We start from the raw sequence: 8,994 nt of genomic DNA, 5'->3' as shown, positions 1-8,994 counted from the left end.
CCTGGACGGTTAAGTCCAAATGCGACTATGGGGTTGAGGCACTCATCTCGCTTTCAGGCCGAGAGAGCCGGTGTTTGTCCACACACAGCTTTCCAGGTCATGTGGCCAACATGACTAAACCGCTTCTGGCACAACGGGACACTGTGACAGAAGCCAGAGCGCATGGAAATGCCGTTTACCTTCCTGCTGCAGTGGTGGCTATCTACTTGCATTGACGTGCTTTTGAACTGCTGGGTTGGCAGGCGCTGGGACAGAGCAACAAGAGCTCATCCTGTCACAGGGATTTGAACCACCAACCTTCCAATCGGCAAGCCCAAGAGGCTCAGTGGTTTAGACCACAGTGCCACCCGCGTCCCATAATGACCCCATAGTATGGCACCCTGAATAACAGGAAGTACTATGCTTTCAACTACTGCGGGTGGGGGGAGTGGGGAGGAATGAGGTGAAAAACTGTTATGTGTCCTCACGTCTGAGACTAGTTTCATGTGATTACGACCACTACTTTCTTTGAATTACAGAATGTGAGAGTCATTGATTTTTCACTAATGTAGGTCAAATTTAGAATGGTTTGAAGTTTAGCAGGCACACTGCTTCTGTCCTGAACATCTAAGGGAGGCAGGGCTAGGGAAGCCGCAGAGCTCTCCCCATGTTGCTGGGCTCCAGCTCCCATCATTCTCAGCTGGCATGTCCAATGGTCAGAAATGATGGAAGCTGGAATTCAGCAACGTCCAAGGGGCCAAATGTTCTCCTGCTCTGATCTAAGGGCTGATAGGTACGTGTGTGTAGAAATTTGTCTGCTGTACAAAAGGAACATGAGCATTTCTTGCTCTGTCCACACTGGCCTCTGGTTCCTGGAAGGTTGCCCAGAAAAGAATGCAGCTCATGGTTCCCTAGGCTGCCTTGAGAGCATGCCTATATCTTCTTTTGTTGAAGGAGTCCACCCTTCCTTGCCAACTCCACATAGCCTTAAGCAAACTGTCCTTTTTGTCTGAAGGCATGTTTACAGAAAAGCTTAGGAAATCCCCAAAGACCGATACTGTAATTAATTAATCTCTTTATCCTTTGCAGATCTACTTAGCTGCTGTTCCCTCTTGAAATAAAAGCACAGGGCAATTTATAAACTCAGGCCATTAATTTAGATATCAATACCCCCTCTCAATGTTGATATCCAAAACGCTACAAGGAATGCTTTACTACAGACATGAGGAGTCTAATTGCCCCTTTCCGTTCGGTCATAAAGTAATTGTCAATAAAAGCAATTAGGTTTGCCTTCCACAGTGCATTCTCCCTTGTATTCCCGCTGTGTGCAATAGATACTTCTAGTGCTCTATTGCTTTTCAAAATAACTGTGGAACAGAAAGCTTATCTGCTTCTTAGAGTCCAGCAACCAGATCTATGAGTTTGCCAAAGCAATGCTTACACTTGGGGGGTGGGGTGCTTGTGCTGGCATACCAAAGCTTGTGGTGGCAGCTGATTCTGTAAGTGCATTAAGCACTGTTGTAGCACGTTGGCAGTGCCATGCTGGCAAGCTTACAGATGGGGTAAATGCAAGGCCATTGATGCTGCTGAACTCAGGTCCTGCTTTCAGGCTCCCCGTAGGCAACTGGTTGGCCACTGAGAACAGGATACTGGACTAGGTAGGCCATTGGCCTCATCCAGCATATGTCCTTTGACAGGCCTAGCCCATCTGTATGATAAAAATAGTTCTTTCCAGAAGGCTTGGCAATAAAATCCAACAATGGCATTGCCAGGACAACTTTAGTTCCATGTGGTCAGGCTGCCCAAGGCATTTATTAATCTGGGCTAATTAGCATTCCCAAGCCTTGACTCACATGTCACAAGGATTCTCTTACCTGCTACCGTCATTTCCTTCCATTCTTCAGACTTTATTAAAAGGCAATCCAGAACGAAATTGGTCAGTGAATGTGAACAATGAATGGACCTGTCTCATTCATCACCATCACCCACCTCCAGGAACATAGCCTGGTCCTTTTTGAGTAAGCCCAGCTGTACTAGCAGAACATTACAAACCCAGATAGATTAAAATATTAGCAGCTGTGCTGGCCTCACTGAGTAACAAATGTCAAGGAAGAGAGGTGCTCTTTAGTGCTAAATTGGAGTAGAAGTCAATCCAGAGAAAACCCGAATGACTCTTGCTCCAATTCTGTGCTAAACAGCAGGTTTCATCAGGGGAAAGTGGTAGGACCAGTGGAACTGTGGAGGAGTCCTCCATGTAAGACAGCTTCCTGTGTTCAGGTGCTCATCACAAAACTGCCAGAAAGTGCATCTAGTGTGATATCACATGTACAGGTTATTGCTGATTCTGAAGAGTGCTGGTTGATCATGCAAAGGTTCCTCAACTAAGGAATGGGAACCCTCATCAATCAGCGTACTTGCCCAATCCCATGTTGGAAACTTTTTGTGCAGTGAACTAGCCCCCTTCAGACTCTGCTGACTGGAAGGAAGATAAGCAAACCAGAGGCAATGTCAGCAAGGAAGAAGAAAATCGGGGCCAGGGCCGTGGGCCTCAATAGGTAGCCCAGTTAGACCTCTGACATCAGCCCCAAACTTAGAAATATGCCATATTCAATTTCCAACTTTCATATTTCCAAATTGCTCTTATATTGCACGCAAACTGCCACATCCCAGTTACACAAGCTGATTGGTGGTGAAAGGGTGGGAAGAAAATAAACCAACTTCAGAGGTGTTGATCCTACAACTGTGATTACTTTGGAGCAGGGATGGAGAACCTGTGACCCGCCAGATGATGTTGGACCGAGGCTGATGGGAACTGGAATTGGAATTCATCAACATTTGGGTGGCTGCATGTTCCCCATTCTTGCTCTACAGCAAACTTTTAAAAAAGGGTTGCCAGAGAAGATTTAGTGTCTGTGTTCTTGTTGCTTTGTGTACTCAGTGCTTTCCTGTCAGCCTTTTAGCCACATCCCTGCAAAACCTCTTGCTTTATTCTTGCAGATCACATGAAATGTGGTTCCAGCATATGCTCTGTCATGTGCTCAAGGTAATTAGATTGCTTCTGATTATGCAGAATGGGTCCTATGCTTGGACGTGTGCCCTTTTTTCATTCTTGCTTTATTTAGTCTTGGGTGTGTAGATGTAGCATCTACACTATAGAAAACGGTTGCAGAAGAAGTCAAATGAGGCGCGTGCCTTATACAGTAAAACCAATGCAATTTGAACCATGCCTGTGCCTTAACAAAGATGTAGGGTAAGCATGCCACAGAAATCTTAGAACATTTCAGTGTAGAATGTAAGAGCCCTGTTGGTCTATCATGTTTCCCAGGGTGGCCAACAAGATGCAACAGTCTTGGCCCCCAGCAACAGCAGACCCTCCAAGTTTCCCTATTTTCCAGGGACAGTTCTGGATTTACAGAAGCCATCCCGGTTTCTAATTTGATTATGGAGTGTTGGAGGGTATGGAGTTATGCGACCCCCAAGCCAAGGAGAAAAGTAACTATGCAATCTTTAGAAGACGTCTAAAGGCAGCCTTGTATGAGAAAACTTTTTAAAATGTTTAATGTTTTATTATGTTTTTATATATGTTGGAAGCTGCCCAGCGTGGCTGGGGCAACCCAGAAAGATGGGAGGGATATAAATAAATAAAATTATTATTATTATTATATCATTATTTATTTATTTATTACTGAATAGGACATGCATATTTTCATCAGAGAAATGTTGCAACAGGTATGCAAAAGGTATCTAGAGGCATGTTGCCCCTGATCTTGGAAACAGTAAATAAATCATTACCATAAGCCCTTCATTTAAGATAGTTGCCAGGTATAACTGAAGGCCAGGCCCACCTCCCAGTTGTCCAAACTCTGCATGGTGCCCGCCCCCCATATGCTCTGACCTGGGCTCCCCCCAATTCCTACCACAGTTCAGATTATTTGTGCTGACTACTCTGGGAGTTCATTTCAGCTCTATTACTTCATGTAGATTCGATACTGACATGAGGAAGCCCAATGCAGCATGATCAATAAAAGGCATAATTCATTTGAGACCAGGGTGTTATAATATGTAGTTCTCAAAAGCTGCATGGCCTAGACCCCTAGAGCATATAATCTGGATAAAGAAGATCAAATTGTCCTATTTTCAAAGCCACAGTACGTACACATTATAAACGCCTGCTGTCAAGTGCCCTCAGATGCATGACATGGGCTGAAACGTCTCCAGAAAATTGCACGAGGGACCTTGATCTACTGTCGTGTCTGCTGACAGTACTTCCTCTAATTTTTCAAGATAGCAACTCTTGCAACTTTCTCCACACAAGCAAGAATGCCCACGGAATCAACAATTTTCTCGTCTACTGGAAAATGTCAAATCCTGCCTCCTTAAAAAAAGAAAAGAAGCAGGGGCTAAAAAAATTTTCCAACACATATTTTCCCCGCCCCCTATTTCAAGTCCTCTGTCAGTCTAGTGTTTACAACCTTTTCCTCAATCCACAGTTGTGTGTGTTCAATGCTCTTGACCTGGTCCCTGCGATAAGAGCAATTGCCCCTTCCATGAAAGTGAGTGAGAACGCCATTGTGCACAGAGGGGCTTCATATGTGCTCCTGCACCCTCAGGGAGCATTTGGATTCAGGCACTGATGTGGCGTCGTTTTTTTGCGCAAGCTGTTTTACAACCTGGAAATACATATTTTTTTCCACTGCACGTGACATTTTCTTCCAGATGAGCTTCAGATGTAGAAAAAATCCCAATGACCTTACCCTCATGGTTTTTAAAAAAACCTCAAAAATTGTTCTGCCTTTTTTTAAAGGCAGGAGAAGGGGAATCTGTGGGCCTTCGGATATCTTTGGACTACATCTTGCAACATCCCTGAGGTAAAACGGGAATGTGCCTTCCTCTGCCCTCCCCCCACTACTGCCTCCCCCCACTATGGAAGCGATGGTACAGGAGGGGTGGGAGACATGCTTCACTCGACCTCAAGGGTGGGCAGGGTCTGGCTGGGGATGATGGGACTTGGAGTCCAACAACATCTGGAAGGGCACCGATTCCCCTTCCCTGTTTTCACCCCTTTGAGCTGTACATCTACAGCATAAGCATATAACATGTCTACTCAGAAATAAGTCTCGCTGAATTCAATGGCACTTACTCCCAGGTAAGTGGATATAGAATTTGACTCTGAAGAGTTGGAAGGGACCAACCACAAGTTGGTCATCTAGTCCAACCCCCTGCTGTACAGGGATCTTTCGCCCAACATGGGGCTTGAACCCATGACCTTGAGTCTCAAATTGATGGCTTACTTACTTGTATTGAAAGTACTGAGTTTTTTGTTTTGTTTTATTTTAAAAAAACACCCCCTCTTCCTTTTTGTATTGCAAAAATAATCATGACGTTTAAAACCCCGAATTCATGCAGGAAAAGCCAACTGAGAATATTAAATCACAGTATGTCAGCATTGCTATAGGCAGCCATTCCATTGGACTGATGTACTGTTTAAATCCAGCTACTCTGTAAAGACTGTAACTTTAGCCTCGTGTCCAAGTTTGCTGTTTTCCTCCTTCCTCCGAATCCCTTTTTCCTTTTATGTCATGTCTTTTAGATTGAAAGCCTGAGGGCAGGCCCTGTCTTACTGCTGATTTTTGAAACCCACTCTGGGAGCCCTCCCCTCCCCTTTCTGATGAATAGGAGGCTAAAAATGTTTTAACTACTTAAAAACAAATTACTGCCAGATATACGCACTTGCTTTATTTATTTATCTCTTTCTCTGCTAGCCACTCAAAGTGTTTCTAGACTTTCTTACTGTAATTCTGCAACATTTAGCTGATTAATAGTGGGATTAAGGGATTCAAAATGTTTTGATTGATTACTCAGGGAGATTGTTTAAGGCTCATTGGTTTCCTTTCTTTTTAAGATTTCCCTCAAGACTGCAGTTCTAGAATGACAGACTTAGAAGGCGTAGGTTTATTTGAAGCAATGTGACAAGAAAACATCCTTTGTTCTTAGGGATGCCCTGTGTGTACTGAAACCTCAACTGTCACCTAGCGGCAGCCATTCTTTCAGACTAGCTGAACTGTTGCATTCCATCTAGCCTGGAAAAACTGTTACATTTTCAGCTGGTGGATGAACTTGTTCTTTTCCTCTTCCCTCTGCACCTTGTTTTCCTTTTGTGCTGTGCTTTTTAGATTGAAAGCCCGAGGGCAGGGCCTGCCTTATTTACAATATTTGAAAGTGGTGAGGCACTGGTAATAGGCAAATTCTATGGATGTAATGAAGAAACAAGAATTTCAGGATCTTCATGGAAATATGAGATGATATTCAGCATTATGGACAAAAAAAGCACATATTATTAGAAGGAAAAGCCATCTCTAGTATTTTATTTTGTATTCCCTAACATAAGGCATCAGAGCAAAATAACTTAAGCCAATAAACAAATGTGCCCTTAACTCTCAGCTAATGCCAACTCATTGAGGTTAGAAATTTCTGATAAATCAGTTAGTTTTTATTAGTAGTACACTGGTATCTCTGGTTACAAACTTAATTCGTTCTGGGGGTCTGTTCTTAACCTGAAACTGTTCTTAACCTGAGGTACCACTTTAGCTAATGGGGCCTCCTGCTGCCGCCAGGCTGATGGCGTGCAATTTATTTTCTCATCCTGAGGTAAAGTTCTTAGCCCGAGGTACTACTTCCAGGTTAGTGGAGCCTGTAAACCGAAGTGTTTGTAACCTGAGGTACCTCTGTAATAATACATAAATTATTATACCCCATACACCTGGCTGGGTTTCCACAGCCACTCTGGGTGGCTTACAGCAATACAGTTCAGGAATCAACTATGAATGTTCAAACCACAGCCCTAATTTAAAGCACAGAAGATTTGAGTCCATCTAAGATGGTCAAATAGATGTCATCATGATGGAGTGGCATGAAACAAGTGAGATGTTATTGTGACACCACAGTGGTGCTTTTACAGTCATTTTGTAAAAGTGAATGAATGATAGTCTTTGTGTCAGTTGCAATAACTAGAAGCAGCGTAACCAAGCTCATTACACATATTGCCGCCATGTAATTAGCAATTTCATATCACATTTGATGTTCAAGATTAGAAAACTGCTAAGTCACTTAGTTTGCTATTCTTTGGTTTACAAATGAATAGAGAGAACAGGAATGATATTGTGAGTGTATTGTTTAATATCACACAGAAAAAACCAGACATTTTCGTTCTTGTCCCATTGGCCATTAGGTACAGTGAGGCAGCTACCTCAGGTGGCAGGTGCTTGGGGGACAGGAAATGACAGCAACGTGTTAAAGGACAGATCAGTGTGTGGCTTGTGACCTACCCAGCACCCTCTGAGCTTAAATGTGATGGAGGATCCAGAGTCATCACCAGTGTTGAAGATTCAGCTGTTAATCTGCTTGGTTTAAGTATGAGGGCATAACTTCCTCAATCAAATTAGAGCTCTCCAAAGCGGTTCTGAAGTAAATAAAAATATATTGGGCGAGCTGATCATGAACCACCTCCCTCACATTTATTTTGGAAGGGCTTGCGCTTCCCAGTGTTTTGTTTTGTTTTTAACAATTTTTTTTCTTTGGAGCAGTCGATCTCCACGCCACAGCCCAAACTGCTTTTGAAATGTCTGTCACTTTTGAAAGCGACTTGCCATGAGGCGTGTGGGACGCTGTGCTTTGATTAGATTTCCCGTGAGCGCACGGAATTCATTTTATTGTTCTTTGGGTCTTTGCCATTAATTTGTTCTCATCATTCTATTAAATTTTTCATTTTGCTTAACATGAAACACAGGTAGGAATGGCAGAAAGGGTGAGGGACAAGGAGCTAAAGGGAAGTTACATAAACCTACAAACACTTTCCAGTTCACAAAGTTGCTTGAGCTATATCATATGACAACATGCAGACTTCTGCGGCAACAATCTAACACAGTCACTACTCTGGAATTTATCACATGACAAGTCTTCAAAGTATATAGATATAAATCTCTGTGTGTAATCAGACAAACAATCAGTTATGCATGGACATTTTTGTTGTCTGAGCTGCTTCTGAGTACGGTACTATGTTGATATGAAGTTTGCTTACAGGTCTCTGGGAGAAGTGGAGCTGTAGCCTCTACCTGCCTATAAGAACAGGCTGGTGTGTTTTCCAGTCATAACATTTGGTGGGGCAGGACTGAACCCCTAGCAGTCGTATGGAGGCCATTTTAAATCTTGAATAAAGGTTTCTTAATGTGGAGTCAACTACGTGTAGGAGTTGGTCACAGTGAGCTGCCACTCTTTAATATGCATCCAGATTTACCATCCATACAGAGTGTATGATACCGCACTACCTTTTCAAAAATAGCTCCAACCCTATTTCCACACCAAAATAATCCTGATTAGCTTATGAAGACTTTCCTGTACCTTTAAAAGCTGCATAGAAGGTAGACAAGTTTGCCACCCCTGAATTCTGCATCACTCTGATAAAAGTGATGACACTGTGTCACAACTTTTACTGACACGCAACAGGGGCTTGCTTAGACTCATGAGCTAACAGACAAACACGGATACGGCAAAGTGGCTCTGGCCCACAATTTAATGCTTTGATTTAGAACTTGGTCAATATAAAAGTTTCCCCCCAAATGCTTACAGCATCTTTTTTTATCATTTATAACAACTCTCACACATTACGTAATTCAACACAATAGCTGTCCTGGGCTCACAAGCCACAGTACTGAAGCAATAAAGATAATTGAAATGGGATAGCTCAGTCAGCAGAGCATGAGACTCTTAATCTCAGGGTTGTGGGTTTGAGCCCCACATTGGGCTGCCCAGACAACAAGACCCCTTTCTTGGACTGCCATTCAGCTTCTGGAACATGGCTAATTTAGTCAGTTTGGAGTCCATTAAACAATTATATTTTGCTCCATAATATCGCCTCAAAGGCTTTACCCAAGAATGAATCTACAATAGGTCATTCCCACCACATGTGATATAATATGTGACCCCAGTGGCGGGTTTCTTTTGCCATCTTCATGGTGG

Source organism: Podarcis bocagei (assembly GCF_964188305.1).
Source record: "Podarcis bocagei genome assembly, chromosome: 12".
Classification (NCBI taxonomy): domain Eukaryota; kingdom Metazoa; phylum Chordata; class Lepidosauria; order Squamata; family Lacertidae; genus Podarcis; species Podarcis bocagei.
This window is presented reverse-complemented; position numbering follows the sequence as displayed.